General features: G+C 36.8%; 1 long non-coding RNA gene across 2 annotated transcripts in view; it reads left to right on the forward strand.

Annotated features, from left to right (window-relative positions):
* The window catches only part of LOC141502856 (uncharacterized), a 167,565-nt gene that overhangs the window by 11,848 nt on the left and 127,948 nt on the right, over positions 1 to 27,769 (forward strand). For both annotated transcript variants that reach the window (XR_012472676.1, XR_012472675.1), the window contains exon 2: positions 22,163 to 22,212. This is a non-coding gene — a long non-coding RNA (uncharacterized LOC141502856). The remainder of the gene's footprint in view (positions 1 to 22,162; positions 22,213 to 27,769) is intronic.

Here is a 27,769-nt window from a genome sequence, read left to right on the forward strand (position 1 = left end):
TTTTGTTGAAGAATCAGCTCTTACATTCTATATAGTATGCTATTGTAACCTTGATTTGACAGCATTCCATATTGTATCATATTGATCTGTGTATTTTTTTATGCCTCATTCTTAAGTATAAGTCCTAGAAGACAGAGGTTTTTTTTTTAATTTTTATATCTGTAGCTACCTAGCACAGAGTTTTGTGCATAATAGGTCTTTATTAATTCTATATTTAATTGATTTGAAGTGGACAGAGATAAGGCTAGAAAGAAAGTTTGGGGTAGTAAAAGAATATGGAGAAGATAGAAGTGAATGGAGGGGACTTCAATGGATGGGGTCTGGTAGAGTAGGGTCATTCAGACTATTGGGTTCTGTTTAAACAACAGACTGGAACTGAATTGCATTAAACCTAGTAAATCATACTAATGTAATCTCATTTCTACATTGATTAGGAGAGTTGAGAAGGGAGGGTGTTCTGTTATTAACTGGGAGTAGGCCAAGAGGCTGGGGTAGCAGTTTGTTAAAACAGGGAAGAATGAAGAAAGAAGAAATAGACTTTTATCAAGAGGAAAGAAGAACTTGAGCTAGAAAAGAGTGGCCTCAGGTTAACAGGACAGCAAAGAACTTCAGCACTGAAAATTTTTTTAACTTTTAACTTGGACAAGGTTGTACTATGTAATAGTATTATGCCTACAACTTGTCTTCCCATATACAAGGTAGTTTGTTCTAGCAGAAATCCCCCTGCAATTAGCCTGGTAACTACAACAATGCAAACACCATCAGTCTGTGTCTATGGTTGTTGCTGATTCACTACAAATGGGTATGAAGAACATAGATGACTGAGGATTTGGAGGGGGTGGTCATAGCCTAATAAATACATTCCTTTCTTTTTTTCCTCCTATCCACAACCACTCCAAGCCCTGGGAAGAAGTTTTACTGAAATCATCTAGTCTGAGTCTTCCATTTTGTTACAGGTCCATGTGGTCCACTTTCCTCTTCCTATTTGCCCATAGGCATCATGGTGGTGGCAATGTCCTCATACTAGCCTGGTTGAGACTTCAGAAACTTAGATGTTGCTTCTAGCCTTGCCTCAAGTGGAAATACTATTGAATGTTGATTAATAAAGCTCTTCCATATCTAAGGAACTAGTTGTGAAATAACTTTTGTGATTACAACTTACATACTTAATTAGTAATCTGGGAATTAAACCTCTCAAACCTGACAAATCCAGTAAACACTTAATGTTTACCTGATTTCCTGACTCATCTATCTCTCTTCTGCCCTACAGCTGGTGTCTGGCCCACTTGCTCCTTCATGCAGAATTGATAAATATTGCACAGTTGGAACTGTAGAATGCTGAGGTCATCAAGGACCCCATTCTAAGGCTGTCAAAAGTAGTAACTTAAAAGAAAAGCTCTTCTCAATGGAAACCTGGGGAAGGTGGGCTGTAGAGGAGAACAGCACATCCTGAAAAAATACACTTAGCTACTTTAGTAGAAGTATAGTGTCTAGAAGAAGATAAGACTACAATCTGGGGCAGCTAGGTTGGTACATTGGATAGAGCACCAACCCTGGAGTCAGGAGGACTTGGACCCAAATCTACCCTCAGAAATTTGCTGTGTGACCTTGGACAAGTCACAACCCCATTGCCTCAAAACAAAAAAGGAGGTTGTAGTCTATCTTGTACATTCTTTTTTTTTTAAAAATTATTTAAGGCAAATGGGGTTAAGTGACTTACCCAAGGTCAGGCAGCTAGGTAATTATTAAATGTCTGAGGTCAGATTTGAACTCAGGTCCTTCTGACTCAAGGGCTGGTGCTCTATCCACTGTACCACCTAGCTGCCCCCTATCTTGTACTTTATTTTTAGATTTTTGCAAAGCAAATGGGGTTAAGTGGCTTGCCCAAGGCCACACAGCTAGGTAATTATTAAGTGTCTGAGGCTGGATTTGAACCCAGGTGCTCCTGACTCCAAGGCCAGTGCTTTATCCACTATGCCACCTAGCTGCCCTATCTTGTACTATCAAACCACATTGAATGTAGCATTTACATGATCATAACACATTTGAAGGAAAGTGTTTAAGATGGTGAAGGAAATTCAAAACTATGCTTCAGAATTAAAATAAATGGAATCTGCTGAAGGGCACATGATACACTCTATTCAGATATCTGAAGATGTAAGAGACCCAGAGTTTCATAAGATCAGATCTTCCATTGTTCTGTATCATTTGGCTCCTTCCTGAGTGTTCTCTTAATTTTCTGAAGAGATTGTGGAGAACTGAGAGTGCACCTTGGGCATCAGAGAACTCAAGACTGGTGCACAGTTAAAAGAGCAGAGGATTTGGAGTCAGATGACCTGGGTTCAAATGTTGGCCTTCATGTTAACTATCAGGGTGAACTTGGTCATATCATTTGACTTTTATGAGAAATAGAATGGGTATATTCAGTTAAGTTATTGATTTATGTTTTAAAGTATTTAATGAGCTCTTATGAGGTCATTAGATATATGCCTCAGTTTCCTCACCTGCTCAAAGAAGGGGTTAGATCAGATGTTTTCCCTTTTTAATTATATGCTATGACACCCCCCCCCTCCAATTTGAGATCACTTTATGGGGATTAGTTCTAGTCCACAACTTGTGCCTTGCTCTCTTCAGGGTGGCAAGGATGCGTACCCTGCCATAAGCTGGCATAGTAAAATTGCTCCCTTGAATCCAAATTGAAGGCTATAATTCCATCCACATATATATATGTATGTATGTATATATATATATATATATATGTATGTATATGTATGTATGTATGTATCCCTATGGGTTTCCAAACACATAGCCTCTTCCTTTCAACACAAATTCACTTTCTCAGAGTTGCCTAATTACCCTAGTGAATGGTAACAAGTAACAAGTAACAAGTGATCTCTCTAGTCTCATTATCCCAGAGCCAGACTGCTATTTCTCCCATTCTGAATCATATGCAGTATTCCTGGGGACTGGGTGTTTCTTCTTTAATGCCACTGGCTCAAATCCCCAATGTTGTGAGTTCTCCTACTTGCCCCTAACAGGGTGATTTGAATCTCAGATCTGTTTAGTCAATTAATAACAAGTAGCTTTTGTTTGTTTTTGTTTTTTTGCAAGGCAATGGGGTTAAGTGACTTGCTCAATGTCACACAACTAGGCAATTACTAAGTGTCTGAGGTCACATTTGAACTCAGATCCTCCTAACTTCAGGGTGGGTGCTCTAATCACTGTGCCACCTAGCTGTCCCTAAAAATTAGATTTCACAAAAGCATATTTAGAAAATTTTTCCCTAGATCCTCAGGGGCACAGTCTCTCCTCCACTATTTCACTCTTTGGGATACATGGGCTCAGATTTAACACAGTTTTCTATATGGCATTGCACCCACCAAAATCACATCCAAATGGGGCAGCCCAGATGTATGAGTCCCTGTTTCCTTTTTCTCTTTTTATCTTTTCTCAGGGCATTAATGCCTCATTAGCTGCAAAATTTGGCATGGATGTCAACCAGATTTGTATCCTTTGTATCCTCATCATCCAAAACTCACAAGGTCATAGATTCTGACCTCACATAAAGTGAACAAGCACCTAGATAGAAAACTAAGGTCCATTTTCAATCGGTCACATTGTAGAACTGGAAAAGATGAAAGCTGAAGGTTTCTCCCCTTACAGCATTGCCTTTTCTTAGATTTTGTCAGTAAAAGAATCAAACTAAGAAAAAAAAGGCAAATCAAGAGAGAGACTAACAGTTATAGTTCTGCAATTGCAACCAATTGAAGAGGATGCCAGCCATCATGTGGTTAGCAGATGAAAACCCATTTTAGAAGTTCTAGGCATGCTTCAAAGATTCTCCAAGGCATTTCCAGTATACATATTTAAGAGTTCCCCACCTCTTTCTCATTAGGAGTTGTACTAGCATCAGTGCACTCTGTGCAAGCTAATAAAGACTGCACTTATTGTCTTTAATAATGCCCTGTTATACTGGTTATGGTCGTGGTGACACAATTTGGTTCCAAAGTCAGTCATAGAGGCAACAGAGGTCTGGGTTCAGAATCAATCAACAAATGCTTCTTGAATGCCCAATTCTGCACAAAACACTGTGACAAAAATGGGGCAGTAGATTTTCAAGACAACAGCAATTATCGCCTACATATTTGGTGTTTTAGAAAAGCTGCTAAATTTGTTCCTTCAAATTCAGGACAGATTCACAATGTTTGACAATTTAAAAACAAAATATCTAAGCAAAAGATCTCCCTTTACTTTGGTTACACACACCAACAAAGAGACCATGTAATGAGGGAGAAGTACTTGGAGACTAGAAACCCATGTTTTCATTATGACTCTGCCATAAATTAGTTGTGTTACTTTGGACAACTTATTTAACTTCTCTGGATTTCCTTTACCTTAGTTGTTAAATGAGGAGATGGGGCAACATGGTCTTTAGAACATCCTTTCAGCTGCAATATCTACAATTCTATGTACTCTGATGCATGTTGCAGTAGAAAGAACATATTCAAAATCAAGTAAGTTGTCGTATTTACCCCCAATGATCAAGATCCCTATTCTTTGATGATAGGGGAAGAAACCAGAGGGATAGTAAGAAGATGTGATAGATTTATAATTTTAAAATCTTTGTATTTGGGAAAACACCATGAAACTGGAACATTTCTATATTACACAAAACAGAAAAAGAGAATTGTGCATGAAACCAGAGATCTCTATCATGTACAGTTATAGAGGGTAGCCACAAGGATCTGGTAGGAACTTTAACAGGGGCAGGTGGTAGCTGAGTGTTATTGGCACAGGTAAGGTCTAAAAGAGGTAGCAAGGTTAGATTTGCTTCTCTAGCCTTGTGTACAGAGGGTATGAAAAAAGGCATGGTCTACAGTGATTAGAGATATTGTATAATAAGGAGAAAGTTAGGTTTTTAGAACATACTGGGAATTTCCATCTAAGGGAAAAATATCTAGATTTAAACAGGAGGGAAGAGAAGGGAAAGAAAAATTCCATGTATAGTTGTTTTATGAATATTAATTCATTTGATCCTTATAACAACCCTGGGAAGAAGGTGCTTATTATTTTACAGTTAAGTGAACTGAGACAAATGGAAATTAAGTGACTTGCCACAGGATCATACAACTCATAAGTGACCAAGTCTATATTTGAACACAGGCCTATTCTTTATTGTAGAACCAACATCATCCACTGAGCCACCAGATTTAGTACTGGAAGACATTACCTTTGAGGTAATTTTGTTCAACCACCCCCTTTTACAGATGATGAAACTGAGGTTCAGAGTAGAGAAGTAACTTGCTCTAGGTCACTGACTAGAATGAAGGATGGACTATTACATTGATCCCTTAGTGCCTGGTTCACAGGAGATAATGAATAAATCCTTGTTGATGACTCAATAGTGACAGAGCTGAAATGCTAACCCAGTTCTCTTAACTCTTAATCCAAAATGCTTCCCTCTCAAACCGAGTAATTATCTCTCTAAATCTATTACCTGGATAATTATCTGACTGATGCGATCTCAGGAGATAAAAGTTATACTTAGAGAAACCAAAAAGACAGTGTAGAGGGAGCAGTCCAGTCAAATTCTCCCCCAATTACCTTATAAACAATTTTAAAATGAAATAGTGAATAAAATTCCGACCTGGCATAATAACTCACAAAAGATTGGGGTGAGACATTTTTCCAGACCTAGACAACTTAGGTCTACAGAAGATATCTGTGACACTGGAGTGGGATTGGCTCAGAGCTCACACAGAAGCACCAGCAGTAGCAGGAATAACTTTGAGATTTCTCAGCTCAGGGATAGTGAAGGGATAAGACAATTTTTCAGAAAGAGATTACAAAGAACCCCTAATCTGGGAATTCTACTGCCCAAACAGAATTCTGAGTCCTAATTCTAGAGCAGAGACAAGTATTCATTTGGAGAAGAGTCCCTGGTCATAGTTTCAGGGTAGAAAATAGCAATAGTACTTGTATCTGAAGGAGAACAGGGGACCTAGTCATGGTCCCTGGATCAAGAGGAATGCTAGGGATTGAGGTTGCATGGGAATAGGGGGCCTTTCTGGCTAAAGACCAGAGCATATGCTAGGACAGCAGTGAAACAGGATAACCCTATCCTGGAAGTAGTGAAAAGTTGATGACATCCCACTCCCCCAGCTCTACCTTAGAACATGTTCTGAAAATAGCAATATTAAAAAACTTCAAACTTGAGACAGTGCTTTATCACTCCCACAAGAGAAACAGAGCCAAAATTTAACATGAAGTTCAAAGTCAAGAAATAGTCCAGAAAAAGGAACAATAAAACTTTAAAAAACTACTATTGTGACAGAAAAAGACACAAACCCAGAGGAACCCAATAATGTGAAAACAGCTATAAACAAAGGCTCAAAGAAAAATGCACATAGGAACCAAGACAAGAACAATTCCTGGAAGTGTTAAAAAAAGAGACAGAAGGAAAATTAGGAAGAGAAATGACAATAGTGCAAGAAAATTATGAAAAGAGAATTAACAACTTGGTAAAAGGAGGTACAAAAGAATAGTGAAGAAAATAACATCTTAAAAAAGAACTGGCCAAATGAAAAAAAGTGCAAATACCAAAGAAAATAATTCTTTAAAAAGTAGAATTGGGCAAGTAGAAGCTTATGACTCCATGTAACATTGAGACACAATTAAAAGTAAAAATAAAGAAAAATAGAAGAAAATGTGAAATATCTCACAAGAAAATTGACTTGAAAAATAGATCAAGAAGAGATCATTTAAGAATTACTTAACTACCTAAAAGCCATGATTGAAAAAAAACAGCCTAGATTTCATATTTTAAGAAATTATAAAGGAAAACTGCCCCATTCAGAAATTGAGAAATTCTTCCACCTTAAAGATATCCCCAAATAAAAACTCCTTGAAATATTATAGCCACATTCCAGAGTGCCCAGGCTGGGAGAAAATGTTGCAAACATCTAGAAAGACACTTCTCAAATATCATGGTACCATAGTCAGAATTACCCAAGATCTAGCAGCTTCCATGTTAAAGGAGCATGATATTCTAGAGGGCAGAGGAGCTCAGATTACAACCAAGAATAATCTACCCAGTAAAACTGAGTATAATACTTTGGGGGAAAATGAATATTTATTGAAATATAAGACTTTCAAGCATTCTTGAGGAAAAGATCAGAGCTGAATAAAATAGAAAATTTGACATAGAAACATAATACTCAATAGAGGCATAGAAATATAAACATAAAAGAGAAATCATAAGGGACTTATTAAGTTTAAGCTGTGTCATTTCTATATGGGAAGATGACACACATATCACTCCTAAGAACATCATTATAAGGGTAGTTATAAGGAATCTTGGATAATCTTATATGGGTATGAGTTGATTATATTGGGATAATATCAAAAAAGAAAATAAAGGGTGTAAGAGACTGTTGTGTGTGGAAGTACTGTAAAATTTCATCACCTGGTGCTCTCTAGCACCAGAGTGTTATTTACTGGTTGAATGTAGAGTGCCACGGGAGTGGACCAGGGACTGGGGAGGATATTTAAGCATTTGTATTTGGTTTAATAAACCTAGAACTAGGGCATCTTGGAGAACTTTAAGGAGAACTTGTCCTCCTTGTCTCTCTTGTCTTCATAGTCTTGGTAAGGATAAGCTAGCCAGCAGGAACCTAACACTTCCTGAGCAGCTAGTCTAACAGGAACCTCACAAAAGGGGAGTGAGAAATGGGAATGCATTGGGAGAAGAGGGAAGGGAGAGGAAGAATGGGAAAAATTATTTCACTTAGAAGAGACATTCAAAGACACACTCCCATGTAAGATTAAGGGAGGCAGTATTCAAAAGTAAAACGGGTTTTTGAGAAGGGACAGGATAATAAAAAAGAAAGAATAAACAGAAGAAGCTAGAATGGAGGGAAATACACAATAATTATTATTGTAAATGTGAGTAGGATGAACTTATAAAATGGAAGAGTATAGCATCATATATATATGTATATATATACATATATATATATATTATATATATATATATATATATATATATATATATGTTAGAAAACAGAATCCAACAATATATTTTTTACAAGGGATACACTTGAAGCCAAAAGACAGCTATGGGACTGGTGTAGAATCTATTCTTCTTCAATAAAGTTTAAAAAAGAAATCCTGGGGGCAGCTAGGTGATGTAGAGGACAGGGCACACTGGTCCTGGAGTTAGGAGGACCTGAGTTCACATCAGGCCTCAGGCACTTAATACTTGCCTAGCTGTGTGACCTTGGGCAACTCACTCAACCCTATTGCCTTAGATAAAAAATTAAAAGATATTAAAAAAAGAAGTGCTAGCAAATCATAATCTAGACAAAGTAAAATAGAAATAGATCCAAATCAAAAGATAAACAGGAAATTATATTTTGTTAAAAGGTACTGTAAGGTAATCCATTTGACCTGGATGTGAATATGAATTCTCCTTTATCTAGCTTTATCTGAAAAAGCCCATATTTGGATATTCACTTAGTAAAGGTTATTTAATCATTCTGGACATAACAGTCAAATGGAAGCTGGGTAACCAGATTATACATTAGGTTTATAATGATGATACTTATGTAAGTCTCAGATTTGTTATGATACTGGCTTTGTTCTACACCCCTATAAATTTTAGGTAGGGGCAGACCATTTGGTTGGACCAGGTGGGCAATGGCAGGCAGAGTGGACAACATATTGGGAAAGGCGGACCAGGAGCAGACAGGACAAGGAGACATAGACTAGGAACTTGGGGCACCAATAAGCAAACTTATGCTCTGCATATTGATTTATGTGTGGTCTTGACCTGGTAGCCTTCTGCCTCCAAGGCTCTTCAACATTCCTTTGGTCTCTTTGAATAAAACACCAGCAGAGTGACCAGGAAACAGGAGAAAAACATTCAGAGGTCCTGCCTTACAATTGGTGTAAAAGAAGGATTTGTCTGAGCTAAGACCTCATGGACTTGTAATTGGCAATGAGGATAGGATTTGAAACATCCTACTCCCCTCAATTAGTCCGGACAGGATGGGACTTACAGATACCATAAACAATGAAATAATATTAACAATTTTTGAAGCAAATTTCTCTGATAAAGACCTGAATTCTTAAATATATATTGTACTGAATCAAATTTATTAAAAATAAAGACTATTCCCCAATTGATAAATGATCAAAGGATCTGAAGTTATCAGAAGAAATCAGTTACTATGATCTTATTAAAAATATCACTATTGATTAGAGAAATGCAAATTAAAATAGTGTTGAGATATCACCTTACACATATAAGATTAGCTAACATAATCAAAAAGGAAAATGATAAATGCTAGAAGGAATGTGAAAAATTGGACTAAGGGATTGTTGGTGGAGTTTACAAACTGATCCAACCATGCTGAAGAGCAATTTGGAACTATGTCCAAAGGGTTATAAAACTATGCATTCCCTTTGACCCACTACAATATCTACATCCCAAAGAGGTCATAAAGAAAGGAAAAGGACCTATATATAGAAAAAATGTTTATAGCAGGGGGGTTTTTTGGTAGTGGTTAAGAATTGGAAATTGAGGGGATGTCCACCAGTTGTAGAATGGTTGAACAGTTTTGGCATATGATTGAGAAGGAATGTTAGAAATAATGAACAGAATAATTTCGGAAAAATCTGGAAAGACCTAGATGAAATGAGAAGAACCAGGAGAATATTGTAGATAGCACCAGCAGTATTGCAATGATTATCAGCTATGAAAGATTTAGCTAAACAGGTCAAGGTAGTGACAGAAGACATTTTCAAACGAGTCATGATGAAAAATGCTATTCACATTCCAAAAGAACTGATGAACTCTGAGTGCAAACTGAAATAAAACTTTTTCATTTTCTTTTTTTGTTGAACCATGTTAATATGGAAATATGTTTTGCATAATTTCACATTTATAATTGATTTATTGTTTGCCTTTTCAATGGATGGGGAGGGGAAGAGAATTTGGAACTCTCTCTTTTTTTTTAGGTTTTAAAATGCAAGGCAATGGGGTTACGTGGCTTGCCCAAGGCCACACAGCTAGGTAATTATTAAGTGTCTGAGGCCAGATTTGAACTCAGGTACTCCTGACTCCAGGGCTGGTGCTCTATCCACTATGCCACCTAGCCACCTCTCTTTTTTAAATATTAAAAATAGATCACTAATAATGGAAAAGGGTAAACATTACAGTTCCTTGCCATTAAAAATAGAATATATAGACATATTTCTGTGTAATACTAGCTCTCATAAGATCTTCATTCTCATTGTGTCAGTTAAAAGGAAGGGAGAGGACATTTATTTGGTAATAATTGCTTTCAGATAATACAGAAAACTTTTGCTGAGGCATAATTAACCCCTCACCCTCTAGGCTTTTGAGATGGAAGTGTTCAAATCTGAAGGAGAGAAGAAGCAGAAGTGTGAATGGGTCTTTCTTTCCTCAGCCTTTCAATTAACTTTTCACCCACTGGCTTCTGTTAAATACAATTCACACCTCCTGTCTCTCCAATCAAGCCAGCAGTCTCTAGCTTCCAATTGCTAAAAGTAAGTAAGGAAGAGGGTGCAGGGTAGAATTGTGTTTTCAAAAGCAAGCTGGTGACATTTTTGAGGAGGAGCTATTCAAATAAATTTACAATAAATTTATAATTTAATAAATTTTCAAAAGTAACTTGCAACCTCCAGAGAACTGAAGCTCATAAAATCAGCCCGATATAAAAGGGTTTTAAAGGTAGTAAACCACCTCAGACCTTTTCTACTGTCTTTCTTTGAGAATCCACTTTCCTGATGGATTTTAAGCAAATTCAGTTGAAAGCTCTCTAGTCCCTGGGAGACAGGCAAAAGGCAGTAACTGAATTAATTTACTTTCATATTGTAAATCAATGTTTATTTTGACATCTATACAGAGATTTGGGGCACATTTTCAGGAATCTGATAAATGTGTTCCAGTATAGAAATTTCCCAGTTAAAACTATTTTTATCATCGAGTAAGAATTTTAGGCAATCTTAGGGGCTATTGTTGTCCACCCTCCCAGTTTTACAGATGAGGAAATGGAAAGCCCATACAGTGTGAAATGCTTGCCCAATGTCACCTAAAGCCAGAACTGGAACTCAGGTTTTCTGACTCCAAAGCAGTGGTAAGCACCTGGTGTTCATGCTGGCTCTGGTGAGCTGATTAGTACATTTTTGGTATGAGCATTTAAGCCTTGAAAATTAACAGCTGCTCCACATGAAATTTGATTTATTGTTTGGTTGACTGTCTAGACTCATGAAAGTGATGGAGAAAAAGTTAATAGGGAAGATTAAACTTAAAAGTGTGTTGGAAATACATTCTCCTCCACCCGGTTGTTAAACATGTACCAGCATACAAATGTCCTAAAATCCATCATGGAGCTCTCTTCACTGAACCATGCCATGTTACTATACCATAACATATCACATTTCTTGTTGCTGTTGTTGTCTAGTCATGTTGTACTATTCATGATCCTATTTGGTGTTTTCTTCTCAAAGATTCTGGGTTCTTTGCCATTTTCTTCTACAGCTTATATTATAAATTAGGAAACTGAGGTAAACAGGGTGAAGTGACTTGCCCAGGCTCACAGAGCTAGGAAGTATCTGGGGCTGGATTTGAAATCATGAAAATGAATTTTCCTGACTCTTAGCCCAGTGCTCTATAATCTGCCCCATCTAGATACCATGTCTCTGTCCTCCTAGCAGCCCAGATAGTTTAACTTGGGACCATGGGTGGGCTCTAGTGGATAGATGGAGTATGAAGGTGGTGAAGAAGGTTGAAAGGGGACCTTCACCAGCCAAGGTCTCCACACAATCCTTTCTCTCACCCAGATATCCTAACAAAACTGGGTGCTAGGCAACTGACGGTTGATGTTGAAAGCTGACATTTCCTCTCCTTTGTTAATCTCCAGGCACCAAACCTGATTGCTACTCTTCCCAGTTAAGGGAAATTTAGACTGTTTCTTGGCAAGGGAAAGAGGACGCAATGTATGTGAGATAGCTCAGTTGTTTTCAATATCTGATGGTTCTGCTTCAGACTGCAGTGTATACTGGAACAGCCAGTGTCAGATCTCTCATCATCCCCATTAACAAGTATGGCTCCTGCCAACAATAGCGATTGGGGCATGGAAAATAGGGATGTCCAGGAACAACAGTTTTCAATGTCAAGACCTTTCTGTGAACTGACCCTCTCACAATATTTGGAAGTTAATTCAGTCTTGCATATATGTGCATTTCCTGGTCATTTGCCTTAAAGGTGGAAAGCCACTGGGATGATGTTTTTTCCCTTCCATTCCTTAGAATGAGTTACTGTGTGTAAACTTTTCCCACAGATTTATCTCCTTTGTTTTATTTTTCTTTAATATTAAAATGTGTTTGAATTCCTTTCCCACATTTAGGCCATAAGCTTACTAGGTTGCAGGAAGAAGCCAGCATGGGATTTAAAATTTGCCACAGATAAACTGCTAAATTGATAATCCACATATGGTAAATGTCAATTTAGCTGCAAAGCTCCATATGATATCACACTCCCCTCCTGTCCTCTCCCCTCCAATAATGAAGCAAAACAGCTGAAGCTAGGAGTCACTGTCTGCTTGCCTGCCTTAGAGGTATTCATTTCTTCTTCAGAGACACTCTGTTTAGGGTGTTATGATTTCTGTGTACTAATGGGAAAAGGCCTCATAGGGAATTGTAGATTTACCAAATTGAGTGTAAGACCTGTTGAATACATCTTCAGATTTTTTTTTTGTTGGGTTTTTGCAAGGCAAATGGAGTTAAGTGGCTTGCTCAAGGCCACACAGCTAGGTATTAAGTGTCTGAGGCTGGATTTGAATTCAGGTACTCCTGATTCCAGGGCCAGTGCTTTATCCACTACGCCACCTAGCTGCTCCTACATCCTCTGATTTTACAAGCATTTTTATATTTATTTGTAAGACTTGATTTTAGTTGAGTTCCCTTTTCTTTTGTCTTTTGGCCTTCCAGATGGTGACAGTATTGCTATCCCCCTTCCTATTCATCATTGCCTTAGGGGTTAACCAGATAGAGATACTTCTTTTGTTTCAGGATGGTCCATACAACAAGATTCAGAGTCAGAAGTTTCATGCTCTGATTGTACTCTAATACTCAATAGCTGTATGACCTTGGGAAAGTCAATTAACCTGCTTGAACCTCCATTTTTCTCATATGTAAAATAAGAAAATTGAACTAAATGACCGTTGAGAGCCTGTCCAATTCTAGAGCTATGATCCCATGGAATGAAAAAAATACTGGCCTTGGTGTCTATTAAGAGAGTTCTGGGTTCAAGTTTCAATTCTAATAACATTAATAGCAAGTCCTTATCCATATCCAGAGAAAGAACTGATGGATTCTGAAAGCAGATTGAAGTTTATTAATTTCACTTCTTTGGGTTTTTTCTTTTGGTCTGTTTCCTTCTTTCATAGCATGACTAATATGAAAATATGTTTTACATGATTGCATATATATGTATATACATATACATATATTATTTATATATATTATATGTAATATATATATATATATGAAACCTAAATTAAATGGCTTACCATCTTAGGGAGAGGGAAGAAGAGGGGGCAAAAGGGTAAGGGAGAGAGACACAAAATTTTTTTTTTAGGATTTTTAATATTTATTTTTTCCAACTACATGTAAAGATAGTTTCCAACAATTTTTTTTGCAAAGTTTTGAGTTTTACATTTTTCTCCCTTCCTCCTACCCTTGACAGAAAGCAATCTAATACAGGTTATACATATATATATATATATATATATGTACATATATATATATATAAAACTATGCTAAACATATATTTGTTTTAATCATGTAGTAAAAGAAGAGTAAAATCAAAACAGGAAAAAATTAAGATAAAACCAATATACGACTACTTTTAAAAATTGAAGATAGTAAGTTTTGGTCTGCATTTAAACTTCACAATTCCTTCTCTGAATATTGATAGTAATTTCTATCACATAGCTTTTAGAATTGTCTTAGATTATTGTATTGGTGAAATGAACAAGTCCACCCTAGTTGACCATCATCCCAATGCTTCTATTAATGTGTATAATGTTCTGGTTCTGTTCACTTCACTCAGCAACAGAAACTCAAATTAAAAAAAATCAATGTTTAAAAAGTATCTTTACATGTAATTGAAAAAAATTAAGTACTATTTAAAAATGCAATAATAATAATAATAATACCAACCCTTTATATAGCACTTTAAGGATTAGAAAACACTTTACAAATATTAGCTCATTTCAATCTGAAAACAATTGTGTGAGATAGATACTGTTATTATTCCCATTTTACATTAGGGGCAACTGAAGTAGAGGATGAATGACTTGCCCAGGACCCCCATAGTATCAGAGACCAAATCTGAATTCAGATCTTTTTGACTCCAGGACCATCATTCTGTGACTGCTTAGCCAAAAACAAGGTGAATCACCTCTCTGAACTGCAGTTCCCCCCATCTACAAAATTGCCCTTTCTCCTTTATAAGTGTACAGTAGGGAAAATACTTTACAATCATTAAAGTGTCCTATGTGTGATCTATTGACACATTGTCATTCAGCAGCATGCTCTAATGGGGGAGACAACATGATGTAATGGGAAGAGCCTTGGAGTTGGAGTCAGAAGGCCTGGATTTGTCAATCATTAACTGAGATTTTGGACAAGTCATGGCTTCTCTATCTCCCCAGTAATCACCTGTAAAATGAGAAGTTTAGACTAAATGTCCTCTGACTTTCCTTTTAGCTCTAAATCTGTGCTTTTCTACCTAGGACTTATTTAGAGCATCATTTCTGTTCCAGTTAATATAATCTATGCCTTTGTGACTCTATGCAATATTAAGAAATATGCGTATTTGGATCCTCTCATAGCTCTGATAATAATTGCCCTTCCTTTTTAAAGTATTCTGGATATATTGGTATCTGGGTTTATAGATTAGAGTTTTGCTCTTTTGAGATTGGAATTATAATGAAAAAGCAAAGCATCTAGGTTAGCTTAGTTTGTTGTGCCAGAACTGCCAGGGAAAGGAGAAACTCAAGATGTTATCCCACAGTTCATTCACTAGTGATATCTTTGGAATTATGCTTTTGGATATGCTTTGGAATTATGCTCTGGAAGGGAGCAACCAGAAGCCAGGACCAACAGTTATCCTAATTATCTTAGATGTACTAGATAGCTTCTAACATCTCTTTCAACACTGAAAATTCTGTGATCATATGATTCTGGGAAAGATAGAGATCAGGGAGTATTTAATGAAATGACAAATATCAATCTAGGTGAAGATTAACCAATCTAGTGGAGTGGTGGTGGTGGGGTGTCACAAAATTTTGTCATTAGTCCTTATCTATTCGACGTTTTTAAAAAGTACAATTGAAGATACTGATACCATGATTATCAAATTTGTGGATCAGACAAGGCTGAAAGGAATGGTTTACATGAAGGATAGAAAAATTGGAATTTAAAAATAATCAGTAGGATTAAATTCATTTAATTGAATGAATTGCCCATTTAATTAATACTCAAAAAAATACAAATATGACATATGGTAGGATTCTCCAAAATGTGGCTCCCTGTGGGTTTGTTAATGGCTTTAGTAAATGAAGCTGAGTTATTGCAGAGCTCTCACTAAAATGGCATGGCAAAACAAAGTATATTGTCTATTGTTTCAATAAAAACTATTAAAAGTAAGATTGGACAGCCCTGACTCAGAGAACATACTCAGAAGTTCTGAGAAGAACCAATTAGGCTCTCTGCCCAATTGCAGGCTAAGGATTAAAAAACCTGAGAATCTGTGATAATGAATAACTCTGAGAAAGAAGTCCAAATCATTCCCTATCTTCCGTACTCTTTCTCTACTCTTGTCTGTTATTCCTTCTCCCTTTTGTTTCTCCATCTTTCATTTATAGTAATTTTTTATTTTTTATTTTTATTTTTTACAAGGCAATGGGGTTAACTGATTTGTCCAAGTTCACACAGTTAGGTATTTATTAAGTGTCTGAGGCTGGATTTGAACTCAGGTCCTCCTAACTCTGGGACCTGTGCTTTATCCACTGTGCCACCTAATTGCCTCATTTATAGTCATTTGTGATGAAACTTTTCTGCTTCTTCAATAATTAGTGCCTCCCTACCTGCAACATTAGAGGTAGAAAATCAATTAGATGTCCCTTAGTGAGACCCTAGTCTTTCCTGTAAAACATTTGACTTTCTTCCACATCAGCAAACATTCCTAGTTTGTGGGATGATCAAGATGGTTTCCTTTTCCTTTCCTTTCCTTTCCTTGCTTGAAAGTATTTTTCAGAAATGGGTCATTTATTCACTGTCCAATGCTAGTGTGTTCTATCCTTTCCAGAAAGTCAAATGTATTTTAAGAGATTGTATTTGGAGATAACCTTGACTTTTCCTAATATCCCCAGATATCCAAGTGAGATGAAAGGGACTCCTTTGTGTGAGTTAAAAAATGCTTAAATAAAGGTCTTCTGTCCATTTTTTTAGAAACCCCCAAGTCTCCCAAAATGGCTTTTGTAAACTGGGACACTGGTGGGGAAAGCAACCATCAGGGACTTTGGGAATGAGAGATCATATAGAGAAAGGCGTGTGTAGAAACAATGAATGCCAAGTGAATATAGAGACAGATACCAAAAGCAGAGTTCAGAGAGAAGGGGGCATCATAGACTATCAGGCCTACACATGGAGATGTTGGAAAATTAAGGGAATGGCAACAAATGACTCAATCCACTTAAAGACTAAGGAAGGTGTTAAGAAAACAGAGATTGGACTTTTGTTGGTACTGCTTATTTTAATCCCATTGCCAGGACATTAAAGTTTCATATTATTGTGAGTTTGCAGGAACTTTGAACAATTGGGGGTAAGAAAAATTGAATTATATTAGGGATACAACAAATACTTGGCTAAAGGCATTTGAAGATTCCTTTCTTTGTTCTTGATAAGCTTTAAATGAAGTTATTCTATCTTAATAATTTGGAAGTCTGATGCTTACAGGGCTGGAGTTTCCACTAGAAACACAAGACAGATTCTTAAATTTCCAAGATTTCTGAATGAGGACAATTTGGTATAGAGATGATTATTAGAGAGAAATTCTCAAGATTGAACTCTGAAAATGATACTGTTGGATATAGTATAGGCTAACACACTGCTAGTCTTTTTTTTTTTTCTTTTTTAGGTTTTTGCAAGGCAAATGAGGTTAAGTGGCTTACCCAAGGCCATTTGAACTTAGGTACTCCTGACTCCAGGGCCGGTGCTCTATCCACTATGCCACCTAGCCGCCCTACTGCTAGTCTTTTAAAAAAATTTCTTATTTGAGTGAATGAATGAAAAAAATATTAACATAAAAGTAACAAGTACTGTGCTAAGCTCTAGAGATACAAATAAAAAATTAAGATAGTACCTGCTTCAAGGAGCTTACATTCTAGGGAAAATATAAAGGAAAGTAGTGGCAAGGGAAAGGGTGCTTTAGTCTGAGAAGTTGTTAAACTGAGACCTGGGAAAGACCTTAGTTTTTAAAAAGTCAAGGTCTTCCATTGCATCCAGGGCCATTTCAAGGTCTATGTCTTCTCACTGGACCCACATGACTCTGGAAGAGAAAGTGAGGATGCCATCTTTGCACAATCCTCCCTCACTTAAATACAATTCACTTGCAAGTCATGGCATCACCTTCCTGATGTCATGGTCCTCTTCAAGAATGATGGGCAAACAATACCATAGAGATGGCAAAAAATAGGGCAATCTGTTGTCATGCCCTTTCTATAGATTATGGCAGGATTGATATCAATCTACTCTTTATATCTTCCATCTGCCAAGTTGTTTAAATGTTGTCTTCTTTTTATTAAGGGGTATTAAGTTCCTTGAGGACAAAGGATGATTTTATTTGCCCTTCTGTCTTCAATACTTAACATAATGCTAATCCCACATAGTGCTTAATAAATTTTTGTGGACTGGACTTGATTTAAGAACTAGAGATGAAAATTGAATTTAAGAACTAGAGGTGAAATTAAGTAAAGAATCATGATCTGAGGGAATCCAAAATACAGTATTTCTCAACTAGAATTTAACTACTCCATCACAGTCTCCTTTGCTAGATCCTTGCTCACATCCATAGGTTTCCTGAGCTCTTTTCTCTTCTCTCTCTATATACCACCTCACTTCGTGATCTCATAAATGCCTATGGATTTAATTATCATCTCTATTAAGATAGTTCTAAAAATCAACCTATTTTCCCTAACCTCTCTGCTGACCCTCAGTAGCATCTCTCACTGCTTTTCAGACACCTTAAACTCCCCATTGCCAAAATAAAACTCAATTTCTTTCTCTTGAACCTTTCTGCCCTCCTACCTTTCCTATTGCTGAAGAGAGTAAAATCATCCTCCTAGTCCATCTATTATCCTCAACTCCTCACCATTTCTCCTACTCTCTCCATTTCCAATCTGTTGCCAAGATCTGCTTATTTCACCCTTGCAACATTCTCAAAGATTTCCCTTCTCTACACTTGTTCTCTAGAACAAACCTTTATTACCTCATGTGTACATCTGCATAACTCAGATGTCCCTACTCCAGTCCATCTTCCATTCATCCACCAGTAATTTTTAAGAGGAAGATCTTTCCATAATAACACTTCTTCCCTCCTCCCTCTCAATAAATTCTGACAGCTGTCTATAGTCTGCATGATCAAATGCAACCTCCTCTGTTTGGGGTTTAAAGTCCTTTATATCCTGCCCCCTCCATTTCCAATATTCTTGCATCTTACTCCCTTCCTCATGTATTCTTTGGTCCATCGACTCTGTCTTTCTTACTGTTCCTGCCACAAGACTGTCATTTCTTTACACCAATTATATTCTCTGGATGTCTTCCATGCTGTAAAGGCTCTCCCTTTTCATCTCTGCTTTCCTTGGCTTCCAGGAAGTCCCAACTAAAATATTATCTCTATAGAAAGCCTTTTCCAACCCATCTTAATTCTAGTTCCTTCCTTTTCTTAAATATTTTCTATTTATCTTATATGTAACTTATTTATATATATGCTTGCTTTCTCCCCCATTAGATTGTGAGTTTTTTGAAGAGAGGTACAATCTTTTGCCTCTTTGTACCCCAGCACTTAGCACAGTGTCTAGCATATGATAATTCTTAAATATTTATTGACTGACTGATTGACAGACTAGAAGTCTTGAAAGCAAATACTAGCTCTTTCGTATCTTCCATAGTGCTTAGCAAAATGCTTTATACCCAGTGGGCATTCATTGCACATTGGATTGATTATTAATAGTAGCAGAATATTTTGAGCTTTGTTTTTTTCCTATTCCATCCTGCCAATCCCTTGAGAATACCCCAGGGAAAAGTCATTCATTCTCTGAAACTCATTGTCCTCAAACTTTGCCTAATGGCATGGCTTCACAGGGAAATAGAGAAAAGCTTATTGCTGTCTTTCTATAATAGATCCTGGGAACAATTCTGAGAACCATCATTGGTGTTCAGGCTGGTTTTGTTTATATGGAACATTATTTTTAAAACCACCAGTTTGGGTTAACAAGATTCAGCTGATAGTTGAAAGGAAATAGGTTTTTCTAAGAATGAACTTTGAGTTTCTATCTTTTCCACTGACAGAAAGTCAGGGATTTCTAAAGACCACCTGGGCAGCCACCCCTTGGCAGCTGTGCCTGGTACCTATACTTGCATAGAAGGGACCACCCCTCTGTACAGTAGAAGATTAATTTTAAAAATATATATATGTATCTTTCCTCTTCATGAAACTACAAGTCTCTGTGGGTTCATTAAAAGTCAGGAAATACAGAATAGTGTCAACGCACCCATTCAAATAGTGCTGAGCTCAGTGAGATCAGAAAGGGAGAATAAAAGCCCTGGGGGCATAAGCAGATTTATCATTTGTAAAGCCAGAGTGGATTGGGACAGACTCTTCAGAATACTAAATTCTGTCTGTATCTGGAATGAGTATTTCTGAATTTGTTTTTTGTACTTAAATGCATAGGCTGTATTAGTTTCTTATTTTTCCTCCCAAGTGTCAAAAAATCCTCTTGGTTTCTTTTGAAATCTGGAGAAATCTTCCCAGGTTTTTCAAGAACACTTGAGAAGAGCTCTTGAGACCTTGGACAAAATCTAGGGTATAAAACAAATACTAGTCTCGTTTTTCAGTCATTTTAGTCCTGTCTAATTCTTCTTAACTCCATTTGGGGTTTTCTTGGCAAAGATATCAGAGTGGTTTGCCATTTCTTTCTCCAACTCATTTTCCATAGGAGGAAACTAAGGCAAACAAGTTGAAGTGACTTGCCCATAGTCACTCAGCTAGCTAAATGATTGAGATCATATTTGAACTCAGGTATTCCTGACTCTAGACCTGGTACTCTATCCACTGCACGTTTAGTTGCCCCAAGTGCTACTCTTTAGGGGTCAAAAAATCCCCTATCTAAGAATCCCAAAATAGAAACCATTGCAAAACCCAACAAGCTCAAGTCCCTCTCCAAATTATTGGTGGATTTAATAGTTCCTCAGGTCTGAATGGGATAATAATCATTGCAATTTAATTGTATTTAAAATTCAAATAGTAGTATCAAATTAACTGAATGAGAATCACCTAGAGTATATGGAGAAGAAAAACCCTCCAGAAGGATCCTGAAGCAAAAGAGGTTGTTTAAAGAAGCTAGGTCAGTGAGTACAATGAATATGCAAAATCAAATTATCTGTACCAAGGAAACTAATAATACTAATAATTATAATAGCTAACATTTATATGGTGCTTATTATATGCACTGTGTTAAGCTCTTTACATTATTGTCTGATTTTATCTTCACAATAACCCTGGGAGGGAAATAGAGGGTAGGGGACTCACCCAGGGTCACAGAGCTGATAATATTTAACTAGAAAGAGTACTGAATCTGGAGGTTCTATCATAAACTTTGCCAGAAACTCATTCGACGGTCTTACATAAGTGATTTAGTCTCTTTGAAACTCATTTTCCTCATCTGTAAAATGAGGAGGTGCTATGGAAAGAGTATTGCTTTTGCACTCAGAATACATGAGTTTAAATCCCAGATCTGCCACTTCCTAGCTATGTGACCTTGAGTAATTCAATTAACTTCTCTGGGTCTCAAGTTCCCCATCTGTAAAAGGGGAGGGGGAGAATGGGACTAGATGCCTGAAATACATCTTGAAATGCCTTCTAGATCTCCACTCTGTGACAAGAAGACTTTTCATTTTCTTTCCAATTTCAGCATTCTCAGTACACTCATTGACCAGAATCAAATCAGCTAAGTCTTAAAAGACCTGGTAAAGAGAAGCTTGATAAGTTGATTTTAAGTAAAATCCAAAGGAAACATGAACTGCTAAATTGGGATTCAGAACAGAATTGGAACTAAGAAGTTCAGAATGAGGAAGGATTGAATAACTCCAGGGTTAAGGATAAAGACATGGCAACAAAACCCAAATTAGCAGTTTGTTCAGAACCTGATTAATTAATCAGTCCTTGCAGACTGATTTCAGTCCTGGATTATTTACAAAGACAATGCACTTTTAATTTAAATTACAGTTTGTGTTTTATAATCTGAGATTTCTTCATAGCCTTATAAAATAATTTAAATGACTGACAAAATGCTGTGTTTCATGAGGCCCAGTGGGTCTGGGCTTGGCCCTGTGTTGTTTAACATTGTCACAATGACATTGATAAAGGCATGCTGTAATATTAGATAGCTTGCTTATCAAGTCTGCAAATGACACAAAGCTGGAAGGAATAGTTGACACTTTTGAATAATAGAGTCAGTGTCCAAAATAAACCCAACCCAACTCTATAGACTGGAGCATTAGGCCAATTCTAGTAAGAGGAGATTTAATATGCATAAATGTAGTCTTACAATTTAGATTCTCCATATCAACTTCATAAATCCAAAAGGGGCATATATAACTAGATAGTTACCTGTAAAAAGTGTAGGAATTTTATTTCATATTTGAATGACTACTATGTAGAAGAACTGCTGAAGTAGTGAGATGGCAGAGTAACTAGAATGATAGACTTATAGGCAGGAAGACAAATCAAATTTGCTCTCAGATCTTTACTATCTATTTCTCCCTGGACAAATTATTCTGCTTCCAGAGCTTAAGTTCAAATGTGAGGAAGAAAACAAATGCATCGATACTACAGAGGTAAGAGTTATAAAGCATCTGGTGCAAGTAGGTGCTTAATAAGTTCTTCCTCCCCCCCCTCCTTCCTTCCCTCCTCCCTCCCTCCCTCCCTCCCTCCCTTCCTTCCTTCCTTCCTTCCTTCCTTCCTTCCTTCCTTCCTTCCTTCCTTCCTTCCTTCCTTCCTTCCTTCCTTCCTTCCTTCCTTCCTTCCTTCTTTCCTTCCTTCCTTCCTTCCTTCCCACTTCCTTCCTTCCTTCCTTCCTTCCTTCCTTCCTTCCTCCCTCCCTCCCTCCCTCCCTCCCTCCTTTCCTTCTTTCCCTAAATAATTTCTGAGATCCCATTCAACTCTGAGATTCCTTAACAAAAACACTTCTTGTTTATTCTCTCAATGTCTGAATCTGTCCAAGCTCATATTCATTGCCTCTATTACACTATCCATCCATCTCATCCTCTGCAGTTCCTTCTCCTTTATCCTTCAGTCTTTCCCAATTGGGATTTCTTTTCCCGTATTTTCATTATGGGATTGAATTTTTATTAATATAAATATTTTTTGTTTTCCATTTATATACAATAGTAGTTTCTACCATTTTTTGTAATGTTTTGAATTTTACAATTTTTCCTTTAACCTCCCTTCCCTCCAAACAGAATGCAGTCTAATAATTTTTACATTGTTTTCATGCTATACATAGAAAAAATTAAATGTGTTGAGAGAAAAATCATATCGTTGAGGAAAAAATAAAATCTAATAGATAGCAAAATTACATAGTACATAAGACAACTTTTTTAAAAAATTGAAGGTAATAATCTTTGGTCTTTGTTTAAACTCCACAGTTCCTTCTCATAATACAGATCATATTCTCCATCACAGATACCCTAAAATTGTCCCTGATTATTGCATTGCTGGAATGAGCAAGTCTATTAAGGTTGATCATCACCCCCTTGTTGCTGTTAGGGTGTACAATGTTCTTCTAGTTCTGCTCATTTCACTCATCATCAATTCATGCAAGTCTTTCCAGGCTTCTCTGAATTCCCATCCCTCCTGGTTTCTAATGGAACAATAGTGTTCCATAACATAACATATACCATACTTTGTTCAGTTATTCCCCAATTGATGGACATTCACTTGATTTCCAATTCTTTGCCACTACACACACACACACACACACACACACACACACACACACACACACACACACACAGACAAAGGGCTACTATGAATATTTTTGTACAGGTGATGTTTTTAACCCTTTTTCATGCTCTCTTCAGTAGAGGTATTACTGGATCAAAGGGCCTGCACATTTTTATTGCCCTTAGGCATAATTTCTAATTGTTCTTCAGAAATGTTGGATCAGCTCACAGCTATACCAATATATTAGTGTTCCAGATTTCCCACATCCTTTCCAACATTGATCATTGTCCTTTCTAGTCACATTGGCCAATCTGAGATTGTACCTCAGAGTTGCTTTAATTTGCATTTCTCTAATCAGTAATGATTTAGAGCAGTTTTTCATATGATTGTAGATAGCTTTGATTTCCTCATTGGAATCGAATTATTTAAGCTGCAGTATTTGCCTTCTCAATGAATAGTCTGAATTACCTTAAGTATTGACTGATTTGATCTCCTTGCTATCCAAGGGATTCTTAAAAGTCTTCTCCAATATAATAATTTGAAAATGTTGATTTTGCAATTTTCAACTTTCCTTATAGTCCAATTCTCACATATTTTATATTGGAAAGGCCATTTTATTGTTGTTCAGTTATTTTAGTAGTGTCTGACTTTTCATTATTTCACTTGGGGATGCGGTTTGCAATTTTCTTCTCTAACTCATTTTATAGAGGATGAAACTGAGATAAATAGATCTAAGTGATTTGCCTAGAATCACACAGCTAGTAAGTGTCTGAGGACAGATCTGAAGTTTAATCTTTGCTAACCCATGCCTGGTGCTCTATCCAATGTGCTACCTAGCTATCTCTAAAAGACCATAGCTTTGACTATATGGACATTTGTTAGAAAGGTGATATCTTTGCCTTTTAAAATTGCTGTCCAGATTTGCCATAGTTTTCCTTCTAAGGAGAAAGCTTCTTTTAATTTCAGGATTGCAGTAAATGTTAGCAGTGATCTTTGAACTCAAGAATATAAACCCTGATACTACTTCCATTTTTTCTTCCTTTCTTTGCCAGGAATTGATGGAACCAGTTGCCGTGAACTTAGTTTCTTTGATGTTAACTCCAAGCCAGTTTTTGCACTCTCCTCTTTCACCCTCATTAAGAGGCTTCTTAATTCTTTATCAATTGTGTGTCTGAGATTTTTGGTATTTCTCCCAAGAAACTTTAATTCCAGCTTTTGATTCATCCAGCTTGGCATTTCAAATGGTGTACTCTGCATATAAGTTAAATAAATATCTTGCCATACTACTTTCCCATTCTTAAACCAATCAGTTGTTCCATGTTCAATTCTGTTGTTTCTTGGCCCATATTCAGTTTCTCAGAAGACAAGTAAGATGATCTAGTACTCCCACACTTTATCTTTGAAAAACAGCCTTTTCTTCTGGTAATTCTCAGTTCACATATTGCTGACTCTAACTTTCAAAATCTTAAGCATAATCTTGCTGATGTGTAAATGAATATAATTGTTTGGGAATTTGAACATTCCTTGGCATTGCCCTTCCTTTAGGATTGGGATGTAAGCTGATCTTTTCCAATCCAATGGTCACTGTTGAGATCTCCAAATTTGTTGGCATATTTAGTGCAGCATTTTAATAACATCATCTTTTAGAATTTAAAATAGCTCAGCTGGAATTCCATCACCTCCATTAGCCTTATTGTTAGCAATGTTTTATAAGACTCAATCCACTTTATTCTACAGGATATATGACTACACATCATTAATTATACCATCCTGGTTATCATTGATGCTAAAATATTTCTTATATAATTCTTCTGTATATTCCTAGCACTCTTTTTAATCTTGTCTATTTCTGTTAAGTGCCTATCATTTTTATTTTTATCTTATTCATTTTTGCAGTAATTTTCATTTGATATCTCTAATTTCTTGGAGATCTTTTGTCTTTCACATCTATTATTTTCTTCTATTTCTTTACATTGCTTATTTAAGAAAATCTTATTTCTGCCTATTTTCTGGGGTATATCAGTTTCCTTTTCCTTTCCTTTTCCCTTTTCTTCTTTCGTTAGCTATTTATAAGGCCTCATCGGATAGCCATTTTGTTTTCTTGCTCTTTTTTTCCTTTGGAATGTTTTTTATTGCTGCCTCCTATAAAATAATGTGAACCTCTGTCCATAGTTCTTTAGGTATTCTATCAAATCTAATTCCTTAAATCTATTCATCACTTCCGCTTCATATTCATAAGGGATATTATTTATCCATAAACAAAGGCACTAGAAATGAATAAAAAAAGGATTTTTTTTTCCCCACGTTCCCAAGAACATAATATAAAATACAGAAAACTCTTCCTCATCAGAAGTGGGATACAGACATAGGGAAGAAGAAGGAGAAACAAACTTGGGCTTCTAGACAACCACTTTCTTATTGGACCTACACTTTGTGAATAACTCACTAAGATTGTGGAATCAGATTCCAGGTCCCTTCATATTATGACTTTACTTCCGTGCTAATCTTCCTCCCACTCACAAGGAACCATTAGGAATGATACGTTTCTTTCTCCAAGATGTACTTTGTTCAGGTATTCCATGCTTCTCAATAAAAGGTCAGACCTCAGAATTCTTGAATGTGGGATTATTTGCAAGTTCTGAGGCTGGCTGGCATTGCTTAGGAAACTTCTGCTTTTCTGGTTAGGAAAAATCTGGCCAGAAACCTAAGATGTTGTTTTCCTTATTTTTATGTCTAGAAGATGGGATCTTTTAACTCCAAAACATGGATCTAGAAGCAGCCCACAGGTACTCTCCCAGAAAACTGTCATTCAGAAATTCACAATATCTAGACCACAAGCACAAGCACATAGTTTCTTTTGCCATATATTTCTCCAAAGATACCATTAATGGCTCCCCCTTTCCAATTTCAACTCTCTCAGAATATCACTGGAATGAAGACGAGAATGGCTCAGTAGGTCTGTCATCTCCTTTTTGTGAAGGATTTGGTTGAAACAATCCATCCCACTTACATACAATTAATTTCCTTTAGGAATACCCCCTCATGAGTGAAACCTAACCTTCAAGAAGCACAAAGGGGTGGCTTTAAACTGAACAATTCATCTTGGTGAAATTTAAAATTTATTTCATTTTATTTTCAGTTCCAAATTATCTTCTTTTTCCTCCTTTCTTAGCCACAGAGAAGTTAAGAAAAACAAAACATTATGTGTTTATGTAAAACATGTTTACAGATTAGTTATGTCTTCTTACTCACATCTCCTTCCCCCCCCCCCCAAAGAAAGAAAATAAAATGCACTTTATTCTGTACTCTGAATATTCAGCTCTCTGTCTGGAGATGAGTAGCATGTTTCATCATGAGTCTTTTGAATTGAGGTTGACTATTTAAATAATTCATTTTAACTTAATCAGGAAGGACTCAAGTGTTAATGAGACCATCCAGATCCTTTATTCAAATTCTCATCAAATTGATCAGGGGACTAGATCTATGATACTAAAATACTTTATGTCCTTTTAATGCACTTACAGACTATAAAGGGTAGATCATGGGTGTCCCCTAATCAATTCGATGAGAACTTGATTATAGGATTTAGAGACAGACCTTCAACATCATCTAGTCCAATGTTGGGTGTAGTGTGTGTTCAAGGAAGACTAGTACCTTGGTGAGAGGGCTGCTGAGCCATCTTCAGGGCTGTTTTCCACCTTTGATGTCTACCTGAGCTCTCATCTGGGCTCCAAAATGCAGTAGTGTGCATAGTGGCCATACATTTTCTGCAGGTAGGTTAAACCAGGTAGAGGGTAACTGAGGGAGTCTCAAATTCATTGTTGCGTAGTGAGGAATTTGTACCACAAACATGTGAAGTCTTCCACTTGTGGAATGGGCAGAAGAGAACAATTAGTTCTAAAGGCCAGTTGAAACAGGTGCTGTGGATCACTTAGAGCTTGGTTAGACATCAAAGACAACAGGTTCATCCACTGCATCTAGAGTCATTACCAGCTGTCTTTTTGACTCTGTCTTTCTATGCTGGATCATGATGACTTCGGAGGAGAGAGTGAGTTGGATGACTTCGCGCAGCTCTACCTCACTTAAATCCAATTTACACAGGCAACAAAAGACATCACTCATAATCATTCCCTCAAAGTCCTGTGTCGACAGGCAAGTGATGAAGAAGCAGGTGTGGATACAATGGGAGCTGTAGTCACAACCCTGCACACAGGTGACTGGGCCAAAGGGTTGTTTCCACACTGAAAGCAGCAGTGAGATTCAGCAGTGACTGAGCAGCCCTTTTAAGGATCACATTGCTCACCTCCTGATATGAGGAAGGGCTCAAAAAGGTACCCTAAAACTGACTGCTTCTCCAAACCTGTCCTAATTACTGTGGCAGGTGGGGATCCCACAATGTGGTCAAGATGAAAAAAATCCATGAAAACTATTTCTTTTTTTTTTAATTTT

The sequence above is a fragment of the Macrotis lagotis genome, chromosome X (assembly GCF_037893015.1).
Source record: "Macrotis lagotis isolate mMagLag1 chromosome X, bilby.v1.9.chrom.fasta, whole genome shotgun sequence".
In the NCBI taxonomy this organism is placed as follows: domain Eukaryota; kingdom Metazoa; phylum Chordata; class Mammalia; order Peramelemorphia; family Peramelidae; genus Macrotis; species Macrotis lagotis.